The 25,087-nt window shown below is 43.0% G+C and overlaps 1 protein-coding gene and 1 long non-coding RNA gene across 4 annotated transcripts in view; one reads left to right on the plus strand and one right to left on the minus strand.

Moving 5' to 3' along the window:
• Positions 1 to 403: 403 nt before the first annotated feature.
• Positions 404 to 3,594, minus strand: LOC133212383 (uncharacterized). Its single transcript, XR_009725460.1, has 3 exons — positions 3,414 to 3,594; positions 2,972 to 3,286; positions 404 to 2,106 (listed from the first exon to the last, which is right to left on the minus strand). It is a non-coding gene; the product is annotated as an uncharacterized LOC133212383 (long non-coding RNA).
• Positions 3,223 to 25,087, plus strand: part of SOX5 (SRY-box transcription factor 5) — a 639,441-nt gene continuing 617,576 nt past the window's right edge. The window contains exon 1 of one of the 3 annotated variants that reach the window (XM_061353703.1): positions 3,223 to 3,452. The gene's annotated coding sequence lies outside the window, so the exon portion shown is untranslated. Of the gene's footprint in view, positions 3,453 to 3,746; positions 3,877 to 25,087 lie in introns of those variants that run through there. The other 2 variants (XM_061353706.1, XM_061353704.1) reach the window with 2 other exon arrangements.

A 25,087-nucleotide genomic window follows, 5' to 3' on the forward strand; every position in this document is an offset into this window, starting at 1 on the left:
TTTTGTGCTTTCTTTAGTTATTCGGGGTGGAAAAGTGGCTTGAATCTGTGCTGCCAGCTGTGTACAGCCTGTGTATACTAACATTTAACATCCTGTGCTCTCAAATATGCAGGGCTAAATAAGGGCATGTCTTTAGTTTTGACTCAAAAGCAACTGGTTGACTGAAATTTCTGAAATGACCAAATGTAGAAATGGTAACATGCTTTATATAAATATATATATCTCAAAAGGTAGAATGAATCCTCAGTAACAAATAGTAGAAATCAAATTATTATTGGCCTTTAAAATTATTGTTTTAAAGTGTTTGGAAACAGAATGATAAGAGTTCTTGAGGGATGAAATATTGCCATTTAAGAGAAACTCAAATGCAGACAGTACCAGTCCAATGGGCCTTCCCCCCCCCCCCCTTGTAATTCTCTTTTCCACTGAGCACCTTAATCCTATTGTAGTAGTAGAAAAATACAGCTCCTGTGGAGAGCATAATACAATCTCACACCACTGTGCTTTTGATCTTCAACAAAATGCACCCACATTTGGCTTTTTCTCTTCACTCCAGATTAGTTTTGGACCCAACCACTGTAATTCCTTTCTTGTGTTGAACTGCAAGAAACTTCATCATGATTGTGAAACTTGACATAAAGCAAGAAGTGAAGGGGGGGGCTGGAGGGAATGAAAAAATTGGGTGGGAATTGTATCAAGAGAAAAGAGATCTGAAAGTTGTGGGGAGGGGACACATTCCCCTATCAAGCCTATCACAGAGAAGTCTGGCTGTAGGTCCCGAGGCTTGAGATTACCTGAAAATGAGTGGAGCTCCATGCCCAATGTATTTCCTTACCTGTGCCAGCACTGGGGCTGCCAGCCATGAGACTGGAGGGTTGCATGAGCAGGCATGGACTGAGGACTTGTGACTTTGGTGATCACTGTGAGACCTTGGACATAATTTGGTGACTGGGGCAGTGCAGGGTAAAACTCTTGCCATTCAGCATGTGGTCATCTTTCTCGATATCTGAATTTGATCCAGATGAGGCAAGTTTGAGTAGTTTGGGGTATTTTGGGGCTACAACTGGGCCCTGGGGCACTACCAATCTGGCCTGCTTAGGTCACCACAGGTCCTGAAAGCCACACTGCCTCCCTGGCACCCCAAGCTCATGCTGTGTCAGAAATGCTGCTGCAGAGCTTGGTACTCCCATTCCTTTCCCGGTGTGGCTTCTTCTCTGGTAAGAGGAGTTCTGGGGCCAGCTGGGAGCACAGACGCTTGCACCTTTACATCACTGGCCATTCTCCTGCCAGGCAGCCGTGCCTTAGCTCTGTGCTGCTCCCATCCCACCCACAGGACGCCCGTGGGAGTTCCTGCCACAGAGGTAGGGAGGAAGCCAAGAAAGAAACACTCCTCCACCTCTTTTTTTTTTTTTTCTTTTTTTTTTTTTTTTGTGTTGTTTTTCCCTTTTCCCATCAGGGTTACCACCCTCTCTCCCCACTCATACGGAGAGGGCTGAAGTCTCACTGACTCAGCAATTGTGACTATTATCTGTGCCCTTAATGGTTTGCATCTTTTTGCATCAAAGGGTAAAATTACTTAGGGACGCACACATACTGAAAAGATCATATACAATAACGCATCCAAGCAGAAAAAAACCCGGTTGTAATGCTCATGAATTCCAGATGACGACTTTTTAAATCCCCGAGAAGGCAGTGAAATTGTTTGATTGTTCTTGTTAATTATTGGACTTGTCCCAGTATCAAATATTTGTAGAAGATAAGACTTCCCTCGTGGAGATGAATAATAACCGAACTTGCTCTTCTTTGAACCGTTTGGCTTAGTGCTGCATTTCCCACTCTCAGGCGCACACTCCGCCTAAGCCGGCTGCACCGCTCCACAGCAGCACGTGTACGAACCTCTCCATTAAAAATAAAAGACCCCGTAAGTAAACAAAACAGAGAAACCTCTTACTTGCAGAGCGTGACTTTATTAGCAGCAGCACCGGCGGGTCGCCCCTTGCCTGTCCCCAGGCTCCGGCGGCCGGTTTCGCCTCTTCTTTCCCCCGCGCCCGGGCACCGCGGTGCTTGCTCCCGATCAGCTGTATGAAGTACAGGCAGAGCAAAGGGCTGCCGAGAGAACACAATCCACCTTCCTCCGACCCCAACCCCACGGACGTACCCCAACCCGTACGCGAAGCCCCGTGACCCACCAGCCAGGTCCCCGCGGGGCCAGCCCAGGACACGACTGCGCCCAGCCGAGTGAGGAGCGGCGGGGGGGTGCTGGCGGAGATGATGATGAGGAGGTAACCGGGGGGTCCGGGGCAAAGCCGGGCTGCGGGGCCAGGCGCAACGCTTGCTCCCCGCCTGCCTGGGGGAGCGGTGACACGGCGGGTGCTGCCCGGCCCGTCCGTCCCGGGACCCGGTCTCAGGCCGCCCGCGTTGAGGTAACCCTGCTGGCGGGACGGCACCGGCGGCGCGGGCCGCGGGGGTGGCGGAGATCCCCAAACCCGCCGCGGCTTTTTGGGGCGGTGCCTGGTCACCGGCCCCGGGAGGGCGCGAGGGGGACCCCAAACTTCTGCTTCCCCGTCGTGCTCCCGGCCGGGGGTCACCGAAATGAGGAGAGGGGTGGCTGAAGGGTGCGGCGGGCGGCCGTGCGTGTGCGCGGTCGAACCGGTGTGATAGGGGCTGCCGGTGCGGGAGGTGCTAGCGGGCACGCACACGGACACGCAATTCGGATGTTTACTCCTAGCGGATAGCGGGACGGGGACTGCCTGCCTCTCGGGAGGAAAACGGTAGCGGCGTCCCTGGGACCCACGGCAGCCCCGCTCGGTGCAGAAGTTCCCGAGCGGAAGAAGAGGCGGAAAGGGCTCGGTGCCCCCCAGCCGCTTTGCCGTGCAACCGGGGGACAGCCGCCCCCTTTTCTCCCCACCCGAGGGACGGTGAGGATGACGATGGTGGCGGCGATGGCTGTTGGGGCGGGCGCGTCACTTACCGTTGTCCGCCCCGCCGCAGCCGCAGGGCCGCCCCGGTGCGCGGCCGGCGAGAAGGAGCCCGGGACTGCTCTGAGGAGACTCCCCGCGCAGCCCCCTCCCCGCGGCAGCCACCTCGCCTTCCTCCTCTGCCTCCTGCTCCTGCCGGGGTGCCGGCGGCGGCCAGGCGCGGCGAGCCTCTCCTCCCCCATTGTTCCCGGTCTCCCTCTCGTGTATTTTCCTTTTTTTTTTTTTTTTCCCCTTTTGTTATTTGCACTCGCACTGTGGTGTTTGTCTCTGAAGCCGCCTCATGACCACTAAAGGGATTTCACCTCGTCCTTGAGAGACAGAGAGAAGGGGGAAGGGGGGGGAAGGAGGGGAGAAGAGAAAGGAAGAGATCACCAAACACCCATCTCCCGGTCCCTCCCCGCACCTCTGCCTCTCCCCACCCCGCCAGTGTCTCACTTAGCACCCCGCGCCCGGAGGAGACATTGCAGTCAGCGGGTAGGTGCCTGTCCGCCGCCGGTCTAACTTTCGCCGGCGGGCGCTCAGCGCCCCGTGGGGCTCCCCCGGGCGGCGGGGGGATGGCGGGCGGGAGGGCAAGCCCCGGCGAGGGGCATCGCGAAGAGGCGGGCTCCGCTGGCGGGGCCGGCTGTCAGTGCTGCCGGCTTCCTCCCGGGCGCTCGCACACCTCCCGAAGTTTGGCACAACTTGTCAAGCTCCCCCACCCCCCTTCCTCCTCCTCCTCCTCCTGCTGCCGCCGGCGGGGCTGGGGCTGGGGGCGGGCCGGCCGCAGTGCCCACGCCTGTGTGGTGTGGCGGGGAGCCGCTGCTCCGCGCCCTGCCCAGGCATGGCTCAGCCCTCGGGATCCCGGCGGAGCCGGCGGACAGGAAGCTTTAAATTATTGTAATTGCCTCTCCGTGCGTGCGTGCGTGAGTGCCGAGCGGCGGCTGCCGTCCGAGCCGCTCTAGGGGAGGCGAGCCGCGGGGCGCGGGGGGCACCGGTGGGCACCGGGAAACGGGGGGCACCGGGAGGGGCTGTTCACATGTTTCTGCGAGGCGTGTGCCTCGCTTCTGCCGGAGTCCGAGGGTGACTCAGTGGAAGGGCGCTGCAGGCTCGGTTCACCCGTTTCGGCTGCTTTCCCCACAAAGAGAATACGGGTCGGGGAAAAACGATGTACCGGTCAGGGTAGGGAGCGCGGCCGCGCTCGTCCCCGCCGGCTCCCGGTCGAGGTGGCCCAGGCACCGGTGGTGGAAGCGATCTGTGCCTTCTTAGGAAAGTTAAGGGACTTTATTCCAGCCCTCCTGCGATCCTAGAATAACCGGAGCCCCTTGCCGGGAGGAACGTAATCGGCTTTTCCCTAGGGATGGCATGCTGCCTCAGCCCTGTACTTTGGTCAAGGGTAGAACCAATAGCAGGCTGTGGGATTTTGGGTAATAAGTGTGGGAATCTGCAAGAGGAGTAGGACTAAGAGTGATTTGTTTTCTTACTGCTCATGAATAATGGCCTCTAGCTTTATTTATTTATTAATTTTTTTTTAAACCAGCAGGCCAACGAAATAGGCACGTGGGAGATTTGTAGGCGTTCAACATCGCGATCATCAGCAACAGCAACAATACAGTAGGGGCGTCCAGGAGGAGGGTGTCTGAGCACAACTATTTTCTTTGAGACGCTAGTCTCGCACGCTGGTGCAGGTAGCTTTTGTTATCGTTAATGCTACCGCTTAACTCTCATAAGGGTAAAACCAGCACCACCCTAAAATTAGAGAAGTTTTTCTTATTCTTTTTTTCTTTCTTTCTTTTTTTTTTTTTTAATAGAGCTGCACATTGCTCCATCTCTGTCAAATAATAGACTATGAACAGTTCAAATTAAAAAAGGAGGTTGAATTCCAGCTGTAGGACTGCAAGATAATGTGTCCTGGCTTTTCCCAATTTAAATACAGCTAGCTGACTGCAGCCTTGCTGAAGTGAGCCACTCAGATTAAAAAGCAGCTTCATATACATGAGGAGCTAGTACAAAGCTCCTCATCAAAAATATTTTAGCACCTGAAACTTACCTGAGAACAGCTACTTGTGTCTGCTGCTATTTTTATACCCTCTTAATCCTTCCCAGCACTGGAAAATACATTATTACCTCAGAAACAAATTCTTCGTCCTGCAAAATGCACTATTTACAACTATTAAACTGGGGTTGCAAGGGGAGATTTTTATTTTTAATTCAGCTGTATTATCTTGCCAGGTTACAGCCAGCTTTAGTTTACAAGGTTTCTCCAGCTGAAGAGGGAGAGGCTGGCACGGATCTGCTGCATTTTGCAACTGGATAGCATGTCTGTTCTGACATGATTGGAACATGAAAACCCAAATGCAACTGGATAGCATGTCTGTTCTGACATGATTGGAACATGAAAACCCAATAAGCACATAGCCATTATGCCTGGAAATGTGGCAGCTTTCTGGCTGAACCTAAACTGTTTCAGTTGAGAGTTACACTATAAGGAGTACAAGACTTGAAAGCTGCAAGTGTCTTATGTAAACAGATGGACATTTGAGATGTATTGACTGTTTTGAGTTAATTCAGTTAACATGTGGGTGCATATGTATTTAATTTAGTATAAGTTTTTGTAAGCGATGGCAGCTAATACACGCTTTTCAGAGAGAAAATAAAAGCTTGTGAATTTTGTCTATATGTGCTGGAGCTCCAGCTGCAGAAGTGCTTAGGGACTGTGATCATCCTGATCTTGTAGTACCAGATGAAACTTAACAGAGAGCTTACAGTTTTTTACTTCAGAATACAGGTAGCTTTGCTAATTAATTTTGAAATGATAAGGTACCCTTCTGAGGTCTCTGTGCTGAGAAAATACAAACATGCTTAAACATACATCTTGCTGCACTTTTATCGTATGTGCAGCTTGCCAAAACCAGTTAGGTTGAGCAATATCATTAAACTGTCAGATGTATTGTTTACAATGGGATAATTCCTCCATGTTCAGGGTGAAGAAACAGCAGTTTTCTGTTACTCATCGTAAAAACGTACCATTGCGTTCCAAGAAGGTTTGCAAGTGGCGTAGCTAACTATCGCTGCATAAAGCATGGGAGGAGATTGAGACTTCTTGGCATCTCTGACAGTGCTGGTGTAATGCAACGTGTGTACAGGAGCTTTGTTTCTGCCTGCAGTTCATACTTACCCTGATATAAAACACTCTGATGTTGGCATATGGATACACCGAAAAACAGAGTGTTTGTTGAAAAATAAGAATTCGGCATTTAGGAGAAAGTAAATGAACAGTCCTTCTAAAAATACAACAGTATGCTAAAATATTGCCAAAGCGCTGCTCTGACGCTGTTGTAAGCTGTCATATTTTTTTGACCATTATAAATAGATTAGTATTATTATAAGGATTTTTTTCCTATTAGCAAAGAAGGTTTTTTCCTATTTTCTACATCAGAATCCTTGCGTGTTCCCTGAACAGGCAGAGCTGTGCTTGCACTGAAGGCAGCAGGAGTGTTGCTGAGGAGGAAGTGGGCAGCTGGGCCTTACACCTTGAGAATGGCCCTTGGAAAGCCTAAAAGCCTCCTGTACTGTAAACCTGGAGGTTTTTTATAATGTTTTACTTATTTTTTTTTGCCATTTTTTCAAGAGTTAGAGTTGGTCCAATTAATCACTTCTGATGTATTGTGTAGTTAGGATCAAATCAAATTTGATTTAGACAGTGGGTTGAAGCCTGAAACAAGAATGAACTCCTCTTTGGTGGCACTGAAGTGTTGGGGCTTGTGGAAGTCTTCCTCCTATTTCATGGGGTGCTCAGACCCAATTAGGAGAATTCCTTTCAAACTTACAACCAAACTGGGAATTTCAAGCCATTTCTGTTTCTCTTTGTGAAATTTAGTAACAGATAAGAACATTCAGGTCAAGATCAAAGCATCAGATTTGCATCCTACTGCTAGTCATGTTTCAGTTAACATCTTCATTGGGCGTTGTGTGGAGAGTGGAGGCTACAGGTAAAGTGGGTTTCCCATGCCTTGTGTGCAATCTGTTAAAGCAGCTCAAGTCCAAGTGCTGCTTGCTCCACTGATGGACATCCTAGATATGTGTAAGTGATTACTCTTGCAGTATGTTTCCTCATGTTTCTGGTCTCTTCAAGCACGTGGTCATCACACAGGCACGGGCACTTACACAGTACATTCTGCGTATGTGAAGCACATTATCTGAACAAGTGTTTTTGTTGCTTGCAGAGCACACATGCTTTCTAGGTGCGCACATTTCTAGGTGAGGAGAGTATGCGCTTCGTGACAGCTTGAGGAGGGTCTCCTCTAATATTTCTAACACCTTTATTTTCTGTCTTCTCCAGCCTCTCCCTTTTCCTTTGAGCTACAAGCATAGATTGAAACTCAGGTAATACATAAGAGGATTCTTTAATATTGGCTATTTTCAGAGGCACAAAGGACAATTACTTTCTCCTCCTACTAACCTCCTGCTGGCTTACTAGCTGCTTGGGAGGCTAGTGATTTTAAGAATGCCACTTTACCCAGTGCATCAAATACAGAGCAAATCTTTGCTCACCAAGATCTCAGTTCCTACACCCCATGGTAACACCAAAAATTGAACTTGAGTGGCCCAGAGCACCAGCTCCTACTGTGAAGACTCATACAAGCATCAGCACTTTTTAGAGTTAAATTTGATCCATTGGCCCTGAGCAGTGCTGACAATTGCCAGCTAAAAGACCCTTCAGTGAATTGTCCTTTAACAGAAGTCTGTATTTTATTTTTTTCTTTCCCCATTTCCTGTTGTTCTTTTAAATAAAAAGAAATCCTGGTGACAAAGCTAAAGTGTATTCTGTGATTATTGTTTAAAGAAAAAGATTTACCTATCTTTCAAGGAAATGAATTGCCTGAAAATTGCAGGTCAGAGTTATTTTATAAGGGCAGTATTCTTCACTGCTGCAATAATCTAAAAAAAAAATAATCACTAAGTTACACATTTATGTACAAGTATTTGATCCTTTGAATGGTCATAGTTAAAATACATGGGAGAGTCTGCACTGTATTAACACTGTACTAGTGTGATAAAGGACACTGAACACTTAAACCTGTCTTTTTTGTTTGTGAGCATGTCCTGAGAGAAACTGAGCAGGCTCAACTGGCCACTGCAATTTGATGACATTTTGTACCTTCTGCAAGGAGTATAGTTTTACAGAACATCTTTTACAGAACATCATGCAAATAAAACCATGTCCCATAGAGGAGTGATTTCCACTGTAGTCTCCTGGTCCCTGGCAGGGTGGTCCAGGTTTTACTTGAAATTAATGTAAAGTCTTGGGAAAGCTGACAAAGTCTTGTTCAGTAGGATTAGATTTGCTACATAAGGTTTGCATGCCACAAAATAGCATTTGCCTTTGCTAGTCAAAGCCTAGGGGATGTTTGTGGTACCCTGGAGTATCAGTAAAATTGTATTTAAGGTCCTGCTCTTAGTGGCAGTGATGTTAATGTATTTAATTTAAAAACAGATTTTCAGCACTAGCTTTTGGCTTAGGCAGGGTAAAAGGCAGGCTAGGACAGCAAAGAACTCATGGGATAGGATGAAGCTGCCTGCTTACAGCTGGGCAATAAGGGCTCCTCCTGCTCCAAGAAGTTGCTTTGCCCATGCTTTTGAGGAGAGGTGACAAAACTGTGTTAAGCTTGCTCTGCTCAGAAGCATTGAGCTGACTCTGAAACACGTGTAAATATGGCTTGCAATATCTTCAGTTACTATAGGGGGTAAGTGAATACAACAGGTTTAAATGTGATTCAAGTGCCATACTGTTTTGTATCAGGCAGTCTAAAGACACATTTAATTAAACTGGTTCAATTCCTAAACTAGGATTATGGAGTCTACCTTTTACACTGCTATAAAATCCTTGTTGTATATCAGTAAGCTTTCAGTGTAATGAGGAGGGCTGGGGGACACAGCTGCAATCCTCAGCTAACCAATTAACTATTTAATAAGGATCTCAAAGTTAATTTTACAGTCAATTTTTTAAAAAAAGAAAGCAAAATACCTGTTATATGGCTAAGTGAGTTTCTCTGCTGAATGAATGGAAGAGTTGCTTTTCTTAGGTGTGAACACCATTTCAATGTCACAACTGACCTTCTAGTGGGAGGTTAGTCCTAATGAACCAGGTTTATACTGAGAAAAATTATGAAACCAATAGAGAAGTAGAAAATTAATAGTTTTTGAGTGATTTCAGAGCAGACTGAATTGAAGGTAGACACTGACTTCTGCATGAAAAAATTGTTTACAAACACAAAGAAAATACTTATTCTGTAACAGAAAATCACATGCTGGTGGAGCCTCTCCTCCACTGACTCTGGAAGGAGCCTGGGGATACTGAGGCTCCCAGGGAAAGGCATCTGCTGTGGCTCTTTGCGTGCTGTTCTTACATGTGCATCCGGTAACATGTAACTGTGTTACCACTGGAATGAGATTGTTCCTTAGGCTGTGGTATTAAAAGATCATGCTTCTCATGCTAAAATATAGGCAAATGCATAAATAATGAGAAATGTAATATATGTGTCAATTACACTTCTGTTTAATAATAAATTGAATGCATCTGCTATGAAGGGTATGCAAAATATATAAGAAGTATACTCAGTCGCAGAAAAGTGAACGTGTTAATACAATATACTGCTTTATGAATTCAAATCTGGAAGAAGAGTGTGTTTAGTAGGAGACACTGTGCTCTGTGCTGTGCTTCAGATTGATTTTATATTTGTAATTGTATGCAGGCGGCCGCCATAAGCAGGACAGTGTGATTCTGAGAAAACTAAATGATCTGTTCTGATTCCTGGGAATGCAAGTTTGTTTAGCGGCACCATGGTGCATTAAGTGCGTTGTGGTTGAGATTAACAAATGTAGGACAGTTAATTAGCTCAGGCTTGCGAGTCATGCGTAGATTACTTGGTCAGTACATGCACACATAGGGTGAGCTTTTTAGTTCTTGCTGAAACTTGTTGCTGAGATAGGTTTTGTGCCTCCTGCCCTAGAAAAGAGAGCTGGAACAGAAATACTGAAGTACTTGTCAATTCTATAAAACAGTTTCCAATTGAAACCTGAAATTATACATAATGAGGCGTTCCTATCAACAGGGTTGCCCTAGGTAAGTAGCAGTCTGCATGGGATGATGAAAGTTTTGTGACTGTTGAAGAATAATATTAATTCTCATGAGAGATTACAAATGAGTAAAAGATGATGAATAGGTGCAAATAGGCATGCAAGATTTTAGTACTTCTGAAAGGCAATTGACAGTTCTGGAAATTGAAGGCCTCTCTTTGCCAGGAAAGTTCTGTAGAGGAAAGCATCACTGTAAAAATATGTGTGGTGCATCCCCAGTGTAACCTTGGGTGTATTCTGCAGGTAGCACCTCTGGGGTGAAGAGGGAGCTTGCTCAGTAAAACACTTGTGGAGGTGATTCTCCAAGCACGTATGTGCTAGATTACTAACACATTTAAAATGTGTGCTTGGGAACTTTACATGGATGGTTACCTCCTCCCCCAGTCATAAAATGCCATTAGACCAATATTGTGCTTTATGTAAGACATTATCTTTGAATGATCACAGTATCTGTGTTTTTATGAGGAGTAACAGGGGGGAGGAAAGCAAGACCAGAGTCTTGCACCTTCTACTATATATCCCGCTGTTCTTTTAATAACTCATGCATTGTGTTGGTACAGAAAGTGGCTCCTAGTGTGAAGTAACAAGCTGAAATGGGGTAGAAAATGGAGAAGCCAGGAGATTCTAATCCTTACAGGCACACTGAAGGTAAGGGTGTGGGTACAGCAGCATGAATAGCAGCAGCAGTTATATACCCAAGCACCTCTGCATTGCACAGAAATATAGCATGAAGAAGTCACAGTAAGAAGCTACTTGGAAGAAAAATGCAATTGTACAATAGGGTAAAGTTTTAAGAGTGCAAGATTTTTCTTCTTGCTTTGATTAGTTTTAAATTCTGTGTTTTTATGTTTGAGGAAAAAGAAAATATTTACTTGTATAATTATACAGATTTTTATGACTATTTTAATCTCAACACTGTAAGTTTTGCTTCTTTGGAGCCTAAAGTACTTAGAAATTTTTCTGTCTTCATTGTCCAGTTGCAAATAACTCAGAATATGGCATGTGAGTTCTGACTAAGAACAGTATTTGAGTATAGGCTTAATTTCAGGAATGTGGCTTGCTTAATTTAAATTCAGCAAAAATGTGTTTGCACAAGTGCAGCACTCAGTTAAAAAGGTGATATTTCGACGCAGCCAAAGTCCCATTTTTGAAGGTAGTGCAGATTGTGCCCTGTTGACCTTCAGGGTGATTCAGGTGTTTAAGTCACTGTAATTAAAGGGAAAAATAGAAAAAACCTGTTTTTCTAAGTTGTTGCGTTGTTAAACATTGTCTGTTTTGAAGGCCTGCAGGGGCTGTGATGAGTGTAAGGGGTGTCTTCCAGAAGATCCAGAGACTGCAGGGTTTATGTGGATTCCTGTTTAAAGAATGGCAATGAGGGCATTTTAAGTGGTTAACAGTAGCAGAAATTTGCTTCTCTAAGTCCTTATGTAGTTTTTCTTTTCTTTCTTAGCAGCAGGGATGTTGGTCAGGTTGGACCTCAGGAGGCCACCTCCATGCACACGGCTGGTCCTAGTAGCAGATCAGGTCAGCCATTGTTTTTTTCCAGTTGAGGCTTGAAAACCTGCATGAATGGAGGTACCAAAACCTATCTGTGCATCTTTTGGTTTCTCTCAGTGTGTTGTCTTTCTCTGATTATATTTCAGTTTGTGTTATGTTGCTGGTAAGTTTACCTGTGTTCATTTTATGGTGCTTTCTGGTCTTTGTTTCCTGACTTGATGTAGTAGATCAATCATATGAATATATATAGGATCTTTGTTTATAGTTTACATGAAAAGGATGGCTTTAACCTAGTGGAGCTGATCCTTCATGACTCCCTTTGTTAACAGAGAGAGGTAGCTCCTGCAGAAAGTCTTGCAGAGAAAGAACTTCTACCTTACTGTTGACTCTAATAGAGACAAACTCATCTCACAAGGCTAAAATTGCCTATGTGAGAGCAGAGCTTAAGACACAGGAGGTAAGCATTATGGGCCTGGTTTTGTACCTACTGGCATCAGGGCAGACCGCTGTTTGGTGTAGTCTGTTGATGCTAAAACCCTGAGGTGGTGACCCTTTGGAAGCTATAGCTGAAATGTGCATCCAGACGGGATTTCCAAAATCACAGAGAGAAATTCAGCTGTCAGTATTCACTGGTGTTTGATGGGCTTGGGAACACAGCTGTTCCCTAACTCAGCTGTTAAAAAAGCCCCCGAGAAGCTCTTTCAAAATATCTGACTGAAATACTGAGAGTTTTGCTATTAGTTTCCTTTATTTAGTGGGACAAGATTGTGCTCTTTTTTTGCTGTTCAGAAAATGTGGAGTCTTTTCAGTGTCTTATAGGTTTTGGTTCAGCCCCTTGTACAGTTTCCCGTGTAGAGCTTTTGTTTGTTTGTTACAGCTTCAGCTTTGGAGAGCAACGAGTGGGGTGTTTCTGCAGAGCTGTGGACTTCTTTTATTGACTCAAACACACAGTTTAAAGAAAATGGGGATGTGTGTGTGTGGGCAAATGAAAGTATATTGTTTTTTATAAAGTGTCACCTGCAATGTGCTTTTAAATAAACCCCTATATAACCATGTATGGCTTTTTTTGGTTTGGTTTTTTTTTTTTTTTCACTTGAAAGACACTATCTCCTTCTTCTAAACATTTGCACAGCAAAGCAATGCATTATTGCATTTTCATAAATAATTGAAAAGCAACTTAAAAGAAAGTAGGCCAACAGAAGAAAAAAAAAGTAAGTGTTGGTTTCAAACTTGAGAGAAGAAAAATATGTTTCCTTCTTGATAGCAAGTCAGTTAAATGTTATTAAATCCCATTCTCCCACCCCTACATGACCAAAGATAAATCTGACAATTGACAGTTTCATTTCAAAGAAAGGGAAATGGGGGAAAATGTTTTGCAACACTGAGTCTGGTTTGCTTTGTTTCTTCTTTGTTTTAAATCCCCCCCCTCCCACCCTCCCCTTCTTTGTAGGAAAGGAATTGTGACCCCTTATCAGTTTGCAAGTGACTGAGGAGCAAGTCTCTGGAGGTCTGTGTGTTGGCTTTTCAGCGCTTTTCTCCGTGCTGGGCTGTAATAATGCAAGCTATTTTAGAACTGTGCATACGTTAGTGTTCTGGCGCAGCATGATACAATAATGTGTGAAAAAGCATAAGATCACACCTTGGTGAAACTTGCAGATTTCCTGCATAATCCGACAGTGAGCTCTTGTCAGGTTTTGACTATATGTAAAGTGAGAATAAAGTTTCCAGAAGCAAAGCGCAAGCCTTGGATGCATTTTGAATGGCTGTGGAGGGAGTTTGGCCTTGACGTGCTTACGAGTGTGCCTGACTCTAAGCGCTTTAGTTCCACTGTAGCCAGTGGGCCTCCTTCAGCATTTGGCAAATGCTTTAAGCCTTTTGCCTAATTGAAGCTCTGTTTTTGCAAGTGTTGAGAAAGATGAAAGAGCCACTGTAAATAATTCCTTGAAAAGCAATCATTAATATAAACAGTTTTCATGCAGCACACAGTGCAGTGTATCTGGTGACCGCACCAGGTGTCATGTATGGGAATGGTTTGTGGCCATGGGTGTCTTTACCAGGGTGCTGGCGCATTGGTACTGAGCTAGTGTGGCTGAGAGAAGAAGGGCAGGCGGAAGCGAAAATGTGTTCGGTTGTAGACGTTCTCATAAGAAGATGAGGACCAGGGCTTTTATTCCAGCATGGGCTCTGCATGGGCTCTGGCCACCTATTCATGCTATACCAGAAGTTTCCGGCCCACCGCAGGAGTTGCTGGCTTCTTGTGTCATAACAAGCCAGGGCCTAATAGTCCTTCCTGGCCTGGGGATGAAGAGATCAGCGACTGCTGGTATGAATGTGTTGCTTAATGTGGTTTAAGATAGACCTACTAAAAAAATAGCCCCCGTGAGGGGAAACTTCGCATAACTGATCTGTTCCCTGGAGGAAAAAATGTCAGCATGTGCATTCTCTCCTTCTTTCCTCCCAGATTTACTCCATCTCCTTTCATTTTTTATAACCAGTGCGGCTGTATTTTAAGTTGCTGCCCACCATTTCCAAAATGTGTGATACATTTGTTAAGAATTTGGAATTTGGGATACTTTGATGTAACTTCATGTAGGCTTTATAGAAAAACCTGACGTGTATGTTTAGTTTCTAAACACCTTCTGTGCTTGATTTATCCTCACAGGTTGTCAAGGTAGTCAGATGACCTGAAACTGAGGAAGTGAGAGGGAGCTCAGCTGGCAAAAGTCTGACATTGAGTCTGACTGCGGCTCAGATTTGTTTTGCAGAGTTGAGCCCAGGCTGCGTAGGCAGTGAAGAAAGCCTTCTTCACCTTCACCATTGTATCCAAAAAACTCTGAGCAGCGTCATTTTTTTGCAGGTGATGAATAACCTAGTTAGCTCACATTGTTTCAATCCAGTGACAGTTCTCCTAGGTTGAGAAGGCATGGTGGTAATTTGTAATAACATATTGATATTCAGGCTCAAAGGTGGAGGTGCTTTGATGGCTCTTTGGTTAGTTTTCTCAGCCAGAGAAACCACACTGTCAGCCATCTGCCATGGACCACCATGCACTAGTTACCTCTTTATGTTAGATGTTACTGTTTAATATGGCTCAGTAGGTTGGCTTCCAGTGAAGCAGGCTCACAACTTTTAACCTAGCTGGATATTTTCAAGGTCCCATGACAATTCTGAGAGCAAGTACCTATAGGACAATGGGGAATGACTTTAAACTGAAAGAGATTTAGATTTAAATTAGATATAAGAAAGAACTTTACTGTGAGGGTAGTGAGGCACTGGCGCAGGTCGCCCAGAAGATCTATGGCTGCCCCATCCCTGGAAGCGTTTAAGGCCAGGTTGGACTGGGCTTGGAGCAACCTGGGAATGTGGAAGGTGTCCCCTGCCCGTGGCAGGGGGATTGTAACTAGATGATCTTTAAGGTTGCTTCCAACCCAAACCCTTGTATGATTGTAGGAATTATAATCACCAGAGGCATGCAGATCTTGAAATATGTGGAGGGTGCTCATAAGGCATTGTCATTTTCTGTTGTCACAGAATTTTCTTTCCCTTTGGCTGTCCTGAGCAGTGTCTCTTAGGGCCTGTCTGTCCTGGGACGTTTCCTGTATAAGTTGAAGGAGGGCTTTCTGGGCAGAAGACAGAATCATTTTGTTGACACAGAAAAGTGTGTGTCATTGTTTGTGTTATTACTGTTTTACATTTTTTGTATCTGTAAGAACAGCATATTGATGACTGCGTGTTAAAACTCTGTCTTTTAATGGCTCGTTTTCTTTCCGAAAACGGAAGAAAGCTACATTCTTTCTAAGAAAAACACAGAATTATGTTGGAACAAGTACTAGTGCTGTGTTCATACATGATCAAATTCAGGAAGATTAGGGCACTGTGTATAAATTGCCTTCGTGTTCGTTAGGTTAGCAGCTGTCAAATAAGTGATTACAGACATTGGCATAGCTTTTCTTTCCATAATCGCTGTGAAACAGGGATGGAAATGTAACAGATGCCATTTAATATGGACCAGCACCTAGGTTCTGTTGCTGGGTCTGGCTCTTTATTGCCTCGTGGCCAGAGTTTCTTAGTATCTTTTTTGATTTAATTCCTGACTAGTTATAAATGGAGATAATAGTATTCCCTCACTTTACAGGAGATTTCTGAGGCTTGTTGTTAAATCATTTGAGATCCTTTGATGCAAGATACTAAATACATGCAAAAGCAGTAATGATAAGATTAAATAGAATAATTCTATTGAGACTGAGGAAAATTATTGCTCCTAGATGAGGTTTGCTTTGCTGGATAGTGTTAACTTTCTGCAGGAAATAATTTGGTCTGAGACTGTTGGGTTTCATTTCCTGGGATTTTTTAATTTGTTAACTGACAAGGCTTTTTGATACCAGGCACTATGCTTGAAGTCCTGTTGAAGAGCAAACAAAGTGTTGTGTTGCTATTTTTTGCAGCATAGGAGTCTATGGTGACTCATTTGGTGTTTGTAATGCCTGTGATAGATTAAAAAAAACCCAAATCAGTTACTCCCAGTGAGACGGATACACTCTGCCAGACCCTATTGGAGAATTATTTGCTGCACTGTTAAGACCAAAGTACACATCTTCCCCCTCCCCCACCCCCCCTGCAAGAATCCAGCTTATCATGAAATGTTTATCAGAGCCGTATAAACATTTCTCGACTGCTGAATTTTGAAGGGAAATTCCTTTGGTCTAACATATGTATTGCAAGCAAAACTCTTCACAGATTTAAAGAAAAAAAATAATTAGCTTGGTTACAGCCCTACTGATTACCAAGCATGCCAGCATCTGGCAAGGGTACGGCGCTCTGGGAATTCACTGCTTGAAGCCATGGAACAAAGTGTTCTGGTCCGACCCCAGGCAGTGAGTCCAGGACTTGAACTGGAATCTTCAGGAGCAGAGAAGTCTTAAGTGTCTGGAAAATTGGCCTGTTGAGTCACCACACAGGCACTAAAACAAAACTAATTTTAAGCAGGTCAGAGTTCAGTGATTCCCTCTGGAATCTATTTTTTTTTTTCCTTAAAAAAAAAAAAAAAAAAAGAAGTCTCATGTTTTAAGTGAAAAGGGTCAAAGTTGATGCACTGCTACGATTTTTGAATGCTTTCCCTTAAGAACAGCCACCCAGGCTAGGATTAGCATGAAGGGCTGCTAGGCTGGCACTTCAGTGTCTGGGTTAAAAATATTTTAAAGCAGTAAATGCAGTCAGAACAGAGAGAGAGAGATCCCTGGGAGCCTTCCTATTCAAAAATGTGCGAGCTCAGGGCAGCAACTGCAATGTAATTTAGGGCAGTATATGCTTCATAGCTTTGGAGAATATTGCCTCTTGTTAATGTTACATTGGAGGACAGTGGGATAGTAGTAATTTTAGAAAGGTGGTATTCCTGTTTGTTTTACATTGGAAACTTCAGAATAAATAAAAAGAAGCATCAATTGAGGAAGAAATGTAACTGCTGGAACTCAGCAACGAATCCGCTTCCGAGCAGACTATAGAAACCACAGGGGAAAGTGGGTATAGAAACACTTTCATGGGAATGCAGCTGCCAAAGGAACTTAGCAGACAAAGGCAAAATCAGGTACGTACTTTAAAAAGCACATGGGCAAACTTTTGTCTGAGAGCCCAGTGAGAAGCCTACTCACATTAAATTTACAGAATGTTTGGGGGGATCAGATGACAAAAGGCTTGTATTGCTTTTCCATTGCTGAAGAAATGGGACTGTCTGTGAGCAAGGATGATTCAAATAGCTGTTAAAAAAAAATATGCTTGCAAGAGTGAAGGATTTTTTTCATTCCCATTTCTTTATTTAAGATTATTTCCTTCTTTTTCCCTTTGGATCTTGCAGAGTTCCCTTTACGTTTGCAAGTGAAAAGGACAGTGTCTAGGCTACCTGGGGAAGCTTGAATCTGAACTCTGTTAGGCATTGTGAGCTTGGTGATCTCTGTTTATCTGTTAGGAAATAGTCATGCTTGCACAACAGGGCAAATGCAATGTGCAGATGTCAGAACTGCTGAAACAAAGAGGGCTGTCTAGGAAAAACAATGCCAAACCTAATGGCAAGAGTGGAGAAGTAACAGCTAGGACTTAAGACTTTTCTTCCCTATCCCTGTGCATGGCTGTAGGTGAATCTGTAGGCCAAACGGAAAGCTTCGTATTCCTGGCAGTGAGTTGTAGCTCATGCAAGCTCTACTGTTGATAGAAGGTTTGAGGGAATGGTTGCCCACATGTGGGTGCAAAGATTTATGCTCTGGTCATTGGTGCTCTGGTCAGAATGCCAAAAACAGTCTGTGAAATAATACCTGTTCCATGGGACTTCCCCACTGATGTGTAGTAGTTGCTAAGTGTGTGGCTTTTTTTGAGTGAAGGAGTTCTAAAGATTAAATTTATTAGGAGAACCGCAGTCTGCCTTGCTACTGCATAAAGTTATTGAAATGCTTCTCCTTTTTATTGCCCCAGGTATACAGTATACAGGGATTTGAATGAGAGGATGTGTGAGGCTCTGAGATCCAATTTGTCTTCCAAGTTACAGCAAGGCTCCATTTTTCTCAGGCTTAACAAGTAGCAACCAGAGTTTACTAAAATACTTATTTAAATTTAGGGAAAACTTACTAACATGCAGTTGCTTTTGCATTTAAGATCACAGTTTATAGCCCTTTGAAGTCTGCATGTTTGAAGGAAAAAAGTAAGCTGAACTTGAATTAAATCATGTAGGCAGATAACAGATTGAATTTGTGTTATGGCTTGTTTTGCTAAGGAAATAAGGGAAGCAATGAGTAATGCTGGGTCAACTTGTATCACAACAGGAGGTGGTGTACCTTTAGTGCAAGGTGGTGTGGTTCACCAAATCTGAATTATTCTCAGTATTCCAATTCTGAAGTTCTCCTAACTTAGGGATCATGGTAGTTCTGAAAAAAAAAAAGTTAATATATGATTTGTATAACTTTATGTTTCATAATTGTAAAGCTGGGATAAATCACACAATTTTCAGCCCTGATACTTTAATTTGCAGTGATCTGAAACTTGAAAACTATGAGTTGTTTAAAGGTTTGGATTTTTTTATTTTCTTTTTGAACGATCTATTTGTTTTCCTTAATATGTGACCCACTGGAAACTTTACAATAAGGAAGACTTTCAGGGAGCTAGGAGGCCGCCTGTGTTTTGTGTGGTTCCCGAATACAGGACTGATTTTTTTTTTGTTTGATCTCTGCATTAGTAATTCCACAATTGTCCTTGTATCCATCCTCTTTTAAATCTCTTGGTGTAAAAGGGTTGCAGCATATGCATGCTGTGCTGATCCTTTTTGTTTAACAGGCGATGCTTTTGCAGTCAAACTAGCTATCAGGATATGATGGGTCAACAGGATCGTTCTCTGTACCATGAAGCACACCTGAAATATCTGCTTAGGTAGCGCCTGTGATTTCTCAGCAAATATTCAACCCAGTGGGAGGCTGCAGGACTCACCTCCATCTCCCAAGTGTTAACAGTAACCTATAATAATAATCCTGTTGCACAAAAATGCTTCTTTTTATGCATTACCTATTTCCAGAGGCCTAATTTAGGTTTTGTATCAAAATGGATATCACAAACGCTTGAGCTTCCTGCTGAGAATGAAAGTGCTACCAAGAGACTTCGTTCTCTGTTATTCTCATGGTGTCCGGGAGGGGTGAGGAGGCAAGGAAACAATTGCTGATATCTGTAGGACTAAGTATAAATAGCAGCAGGTTGGGTTGCAAAGGTAAAACACTTTGACAGTATTAGTTTGTGAAAGCCTGGCCTTTGCTCTTGGTTAGAATACATATGTGTGAATATATACGTTTCCATACATGGGGCAAGCTTACATGTCAACAAGAAAAAAAACCCTAACAACCCAAAGAGTTGGGTTTATTTTGTAACTGTGCAAAAATTTCACCTGTCATTAAAAGAAAATAATATTGCCATGGACTAAAATGAGATTGTGTGTTCACGCTTAAACACGCAGGCAGCTACGCTGAAAGGTCCTTGCACTCTCTGTATGTTTTGTGCCAGTTCTGCTGTAGATGCAGTGAACTGTTTTCATCAGTTACTTTCCTCAATGATTTGTTTGTTGAATGTATTCACAAATAAAAAATCATGTTTGGATTTTTTGTTGTTGTTGTAAAAAGTAGGAACAAGGAAAACAAAAGCTGGATTTAAATTCTTTTTTTTTTTTTCTTTTTTTTTTGGAGATCAGATATGCTTATGAACACCCAGCAAATTTCTTCCTCCCTGATGCTGATTTTCCATTGGAGTGCATGTGGGAGGAGAAGGAAGGTTTTAACACAACCTAAAAAATACTTGTATTTCTGTGTTTTCTGTCAGTTGCTCTTTTCCCCTGCTCTTTAGCATGAAATCTGGTTATATCAGATTTGTCCCAGACCTGTCCTTTTCTTTCTGCCCATGCGGATGGCTTCAGGGGTGGAGGAGCTCTTGCCTCACAGCCTGCCTCCTGTATGGCCCGTAGGCATATGCCCTCTTCTTCTCTCCCCAACCTCTACTTTGGGTGGGAGGGCCGTTCCTGTTGGGAAGCTGTTGTCTTTGCTTGGTCTCTGGAATTAAGGAGTTCCCAGGGTTCCCTGTTGCTCTAGTCTGGCAGGTTCAGGCGCTGAAATGAGGATGGGGTGAAAAGTGCTCGCTCAGCTGGTCTACCAGCTCCAGTGCATTTAGACACATTTTACACATGAGTTCTAATTGGGCACAGTGGTGGGGTCTGGTGAGGAGAGGGCTGGAGTCCTACCCATCCCTGATGCAGGTTTTCCTCATCAGACTGAGCTGGCTGGTCAGTAGGTCATCTGTGTTGGATGCACGGTGAGTGTGGTGGTGAGGGGGTGTGTGTGTGGTGTGTGTGTACTGCCTTATATGCAGTGGCAATAGAGAGAGCAGAACCAGCTCAGGTCTGGTAGGATTTATTCTGTTGGTTTCAGCCCTGTACATGTAGGATATATTGGCTTTGGGCTGCAGTTGCCTGGCTGAGCATTAAATTGGTCCTTAAGCAGACTGTCATTCACTATCCCAAGTGTAGTGGATGAGTGTACAGCAGAAAGCATGAAGAGAACGAGCTGCAGCCCTGATGTCCCACTGAAGTGCTCTGGCATGCTGGGTAAGTCTCTTGACCTTTTGTTCCTCAGTTTTCTCATGCTTAAGGACGTACAGGCCTACCATCACACATGGGTGTTGCAAGAATTAATTAATTACCATTTGCATGGGTTTGAAGGCTTATAACCCTAAATAAACAAGAACTTAATCAGTTATTTTTCTTCATATTTATACTATAGGAAAAATCCACTCATTTATTTCCAAGCGCGTGACACACAAAAACTATCTTCACACTTCTAAGTGGAGCTGGGGCTTGATGCCAATGCTTTTTTTTCCTGGTGAACATGGTATACTTGTACACTCAGATAGAATGGTACAACCTTACAGTTTCTCTCAGGAGGTGGAAGTTTTTTTCTTACTGTGTTTTTGTACTTACAAGCTGTAAATACCAGGAACTCCTCTTTGGTCAGATTCTTTGTCCTCATAACTGCGCCCATTGCCAACATCCTTTAGTGTGTGAACTTACTTCTTTGGAGTAGCTCTGACTAGCTGGTATACGATACATCTTTTTTTTTTTTTTTTTCCATATGTTCTGCCATCTCCATATGCATTAATTACTGCGCTTAAAGAATCTGGGGATTAGGGAAGGAGAATGGAGACAAAATATAATAGGGATGCTCATCACTTCTTGTCCTTTTTCCTCTGCATGTGGAGAAGACCTTTATTATATTATTTGGGAAGGAGGAGTAACTGGTATCCCACACCTGATGCAGCCCTACAGAAATGCTATATAGTGCCCTGATTTAACATGGAACATCTAGGCACAATGAGGTGAAGGAGGTGGGAGTTCTTGATTGTCTCTGCATTTGCCGTCATAAGGGAGTTAAATCAGACCTAAGGGTTGTTTCTTTTGTGTTTTAATTTCCTTTGTTTTAAGAAAGTATTTTTTTAAATGGTGTGGGGGAGGAGAGTAATATGCCACTGACATGCCTTGGGATCTGAGGCTCCTGTGGACCCCATAGGATGTCAATGGACTCATTAAGATTTAGCCAAGTTTTATGCATTATTCATAATATACATTCACAGCATGCACCCTAAAGACTGTCTCCTGTGAATGCTTAGTCAGAATCATTTGCATTCTGTATTATGGATCCATAATATAGAATACATTTAGCTACATTTTGTGTATTATCATTTACACATATTTCCAGCCTTTACTGTTCTGGTTTATGCAGCAAATGTGTTTAAACAATAGCATGCAGTTGTGTTTTGTTGTTCCATAAAAACTAATGCATAATAAGGACCCCTGATGAAAATTAATTATTGCATAAGAGCAGTGGGCAGGCTTTTACCTCTTTCTAGCTTCAGTGGCATTTTAAATTTACTTTTCTAACATGTTGAAGAAGTGTTTTAAATTCTGGGCTGATAGTTTGTAAATTTTTTGTTTCAAATACAAAAAATCATTTTTGATGTGGAAGGTTGGCAGGTGATGAAACATCAAATTGAAGCCGAGATGCTTAATAATCATAGGAGTCGTTTGCTGTGCGTTTACTGTAATCCTACAAACATTATTTCTGCTGTACATGACAAGACGAATAGTCAACAAAACACCACATCAGAAAATTAATTCTCTTCCTGTCATCTGAAGCGTTGAAGCTCTTCTGTTTTCTCTTTTCCTAAGCTGCCATTACATCATGGTGATTGGTCTGATCTCAGCTTTGCCACTGATCCACAGAGTGCCCAGATGTGTTCCTTAGCACACCTCTGCCTTAGTTTCCCCAAAGGAGATGGTGGTCCTTAAAATCCTCTATAGTAGCTGTCTACTTCATATTTACTCCTTCAGCACCCCACGCCTGCTAATAGAGAACATTCCCATGGGAAATTTTCCTCTTGTAAGAAAATGGGATTTCTTTAAGGCCAAATTGCAGTAGAGTGAAGTCAGGAAGGAATGCAAATTATCTTCCTTGTGCTGAATCTGTGAAGGGGTAATTTTTATGAAGTGTCTTCCAATGTGGGGACCATAAAAATATTTCGAGTTGTCAGTCCCCGTGCATGAAAATCCAGGATCTTGGGGCATCTTCTGCAAGATCCATTTCCTCTGGGGAGCAATCACAGTATATCGTAAGGAAGGTGTAGGGAATGTCTTTCCCTGCAATGCCTTTCGTCCATTTCCTTGTTCAAGGAAGCACTACAAGGCTGTGCAGGTTATTAAAAACTATTCGTATGGTGATGTCCTTGTTTCAGTAGCTTGGTTCACGATAGGCAACAGTAGTTCTTGAGCCTAAATATACATGATATGCATGAAGGACATCAAGTGACTTACTGTGTCTGTTTTTTCAAATGTTGTAATGGTTGATTGGTATCAAAATACTTATAAGTCTTGATATCACAGAATTATATCATTTAATATTGAAATGTTCATTCCTATCATAGGGTTAACACAGGAGAATGTTTTGGCAAAGTACAGTTGTGAGGCTAATAGTATAAAATGAGTTCAGAATCCTAGCGATTATTTGCATTTACTTTTTCCCACTAGTTCTTCAAGGTTACCTTTAGGCAGCACTCATACCTACATGCCTTGAAGATACAGTAGGGAGTTAAGACGGACCTTGCTGTGGCAAAGTGGAAACATGCTATCCTTTGGTCCTAAACTGATTGTCAGGCTCTCAGTAGAGTATCATCTAAAATATAAACATTTTGTTGTCTTTCTGTACAAAACTGATGAGCAGTTTTTCAGGAGGATTTTTCAGAAGTGAACTGAGATTTGTAAATTGCTAAACACATGTATTTTGCAACATGCCATTGCTATTAACTTTCTGCTTACATAGCAATGACACTTAAATCTGATGCATGGAAGCAAAATATTTATTGTTCTTTTATATAAGATGTAGTGCAGTGGAGTCCTCATCTATGTGGAGTGTAGCAATAGTCTATGCAGAGTGTAGTAATATAAGTAAGAATAATCATTGTAGAGGGAGTACCGGCTTTGAGAGCAAACACTATTGGATGTATCACATGGTGGCTTTATGTCATCCCTTTCAGATTCATGATGATGCTATATATAAGCTTAATTTCAGAGTAACTATTTACATTTGAGCAAATGCAAAATCATTTCCACTTTTGATACTCTGGAAGCTGCTTCTGGAAAAGCAAGTAGTCCATCCCAGTTCAGGCACCAGTACTGTGTGTAGGACACCTGGATCTCCAGAGCATTCAGAAGTTCTGCTCCATCTGTTTTTCTTTTTCAGCAATCTAAATTCATATTGTAAAATGTGCAGTAGTGCATTGAGCATGGGTTTTGACAGTGTTATTATGGTTATTATGTGGAAAATAAAGAACTTGTGTCCTACTGTTTAGCAAAATTTCCAGGAAATTCCTAGCAGTTTAATATTTGCAATAAATCTTTCTAAATTATTTTAAACAGTCTTCCTTCAATGTTCAGCAGTTTAAATAGGAACTAGGGTGCGTAGAAAATGAGGCTGGGCTCACAAGGCATGGTAAGAGAAGGAGCGTTCTTTTTGCTGTACTAAACTCTACCTCCATGATAGTATCTGCCTAAAATGTACCTCTATAGCAGGTTTCAATTCAAGTCTCCTCAGGTACTATGTTACTGTTATTAACGATTATACTATAGAAGCAGTGGTTTGAAGGGATAGATTTTAAAGGGTTTTGCTGGATTGCCTACTGTATTGCTTTTCCATTTTATAGAGGGAAAGGTTATTGGTTTTTACTTCTGACTCAGTTCACCAGAGGAAAGCCAGACTTTTCAGTTAGCTGGTACTGTTCTACACTTTGTTCTCTTTGTGTCTTTTCTGTCCTTTGTCTACAATCATCTGCATAGTATTTCTGTCCATCCACAGTGTTAAAAAGTATACTGTCAGAACCCTCATGCATTGTGAGGTTTTAAAAGTAATAGATTCTGATTTCCTTTTTATTAACCTTGGTTCTCAGCCTTTATAGTTCAGGGTCTTTAACTCTGCAACAGTAAAATTCAGTGCTTTGAAAAACGAAGCTGAGATTTTCATATGATCACAGTCATTGAGGCTTTAAGGAAAGCACTGGGTATTCCAAGACAATAGAAGTTGTTCATGGGTGTTTGCAACCCTGGAACTTGCTGGAATACATGATTAAAAGGGGCCACAAAGACTCAAGTTTTATATTCCTCCCACACAGAAGATCTTTCACCTTGTAGTCCTTCATGGGGTGCATAATGTCCGAAGGAAAAAAGTGAGACTGTGCTTCTCATATCCCCATTCTTCATACAGTATATTTGGGAGCAGAGGAATGCTGAGAACAACGAGCTGCATTTAGTGAAGATAACACCATCAGATCGTTCTTTCTGCTTAAGTAAAATTATCAGGAGAATAATTACCCCCAAAATGTAACTGAAGGAGAGGTGCAAATTCGCACAAATTTCTGAACTAGACATTGCTCAGCTG

Source organism: Neopsephotus bourkii, unplaced genomic scaffold, assembly GCF_033783945.1.
Source record: "Neopsephotus bourkii isolate Nb327-2 ecotype Australia unplaced genomic scaffold, CSIRO-AGI_Nbou_v1 NB_690, whole genome shotgun sequence".
In the NCBI taxonomy this organism is placed as follows: Eukaryota; Metazoa; Chordata; class Aves; order Psittaciformes; family Psittacidae; genus Neopsephotus; species Neopsephotus bourkii.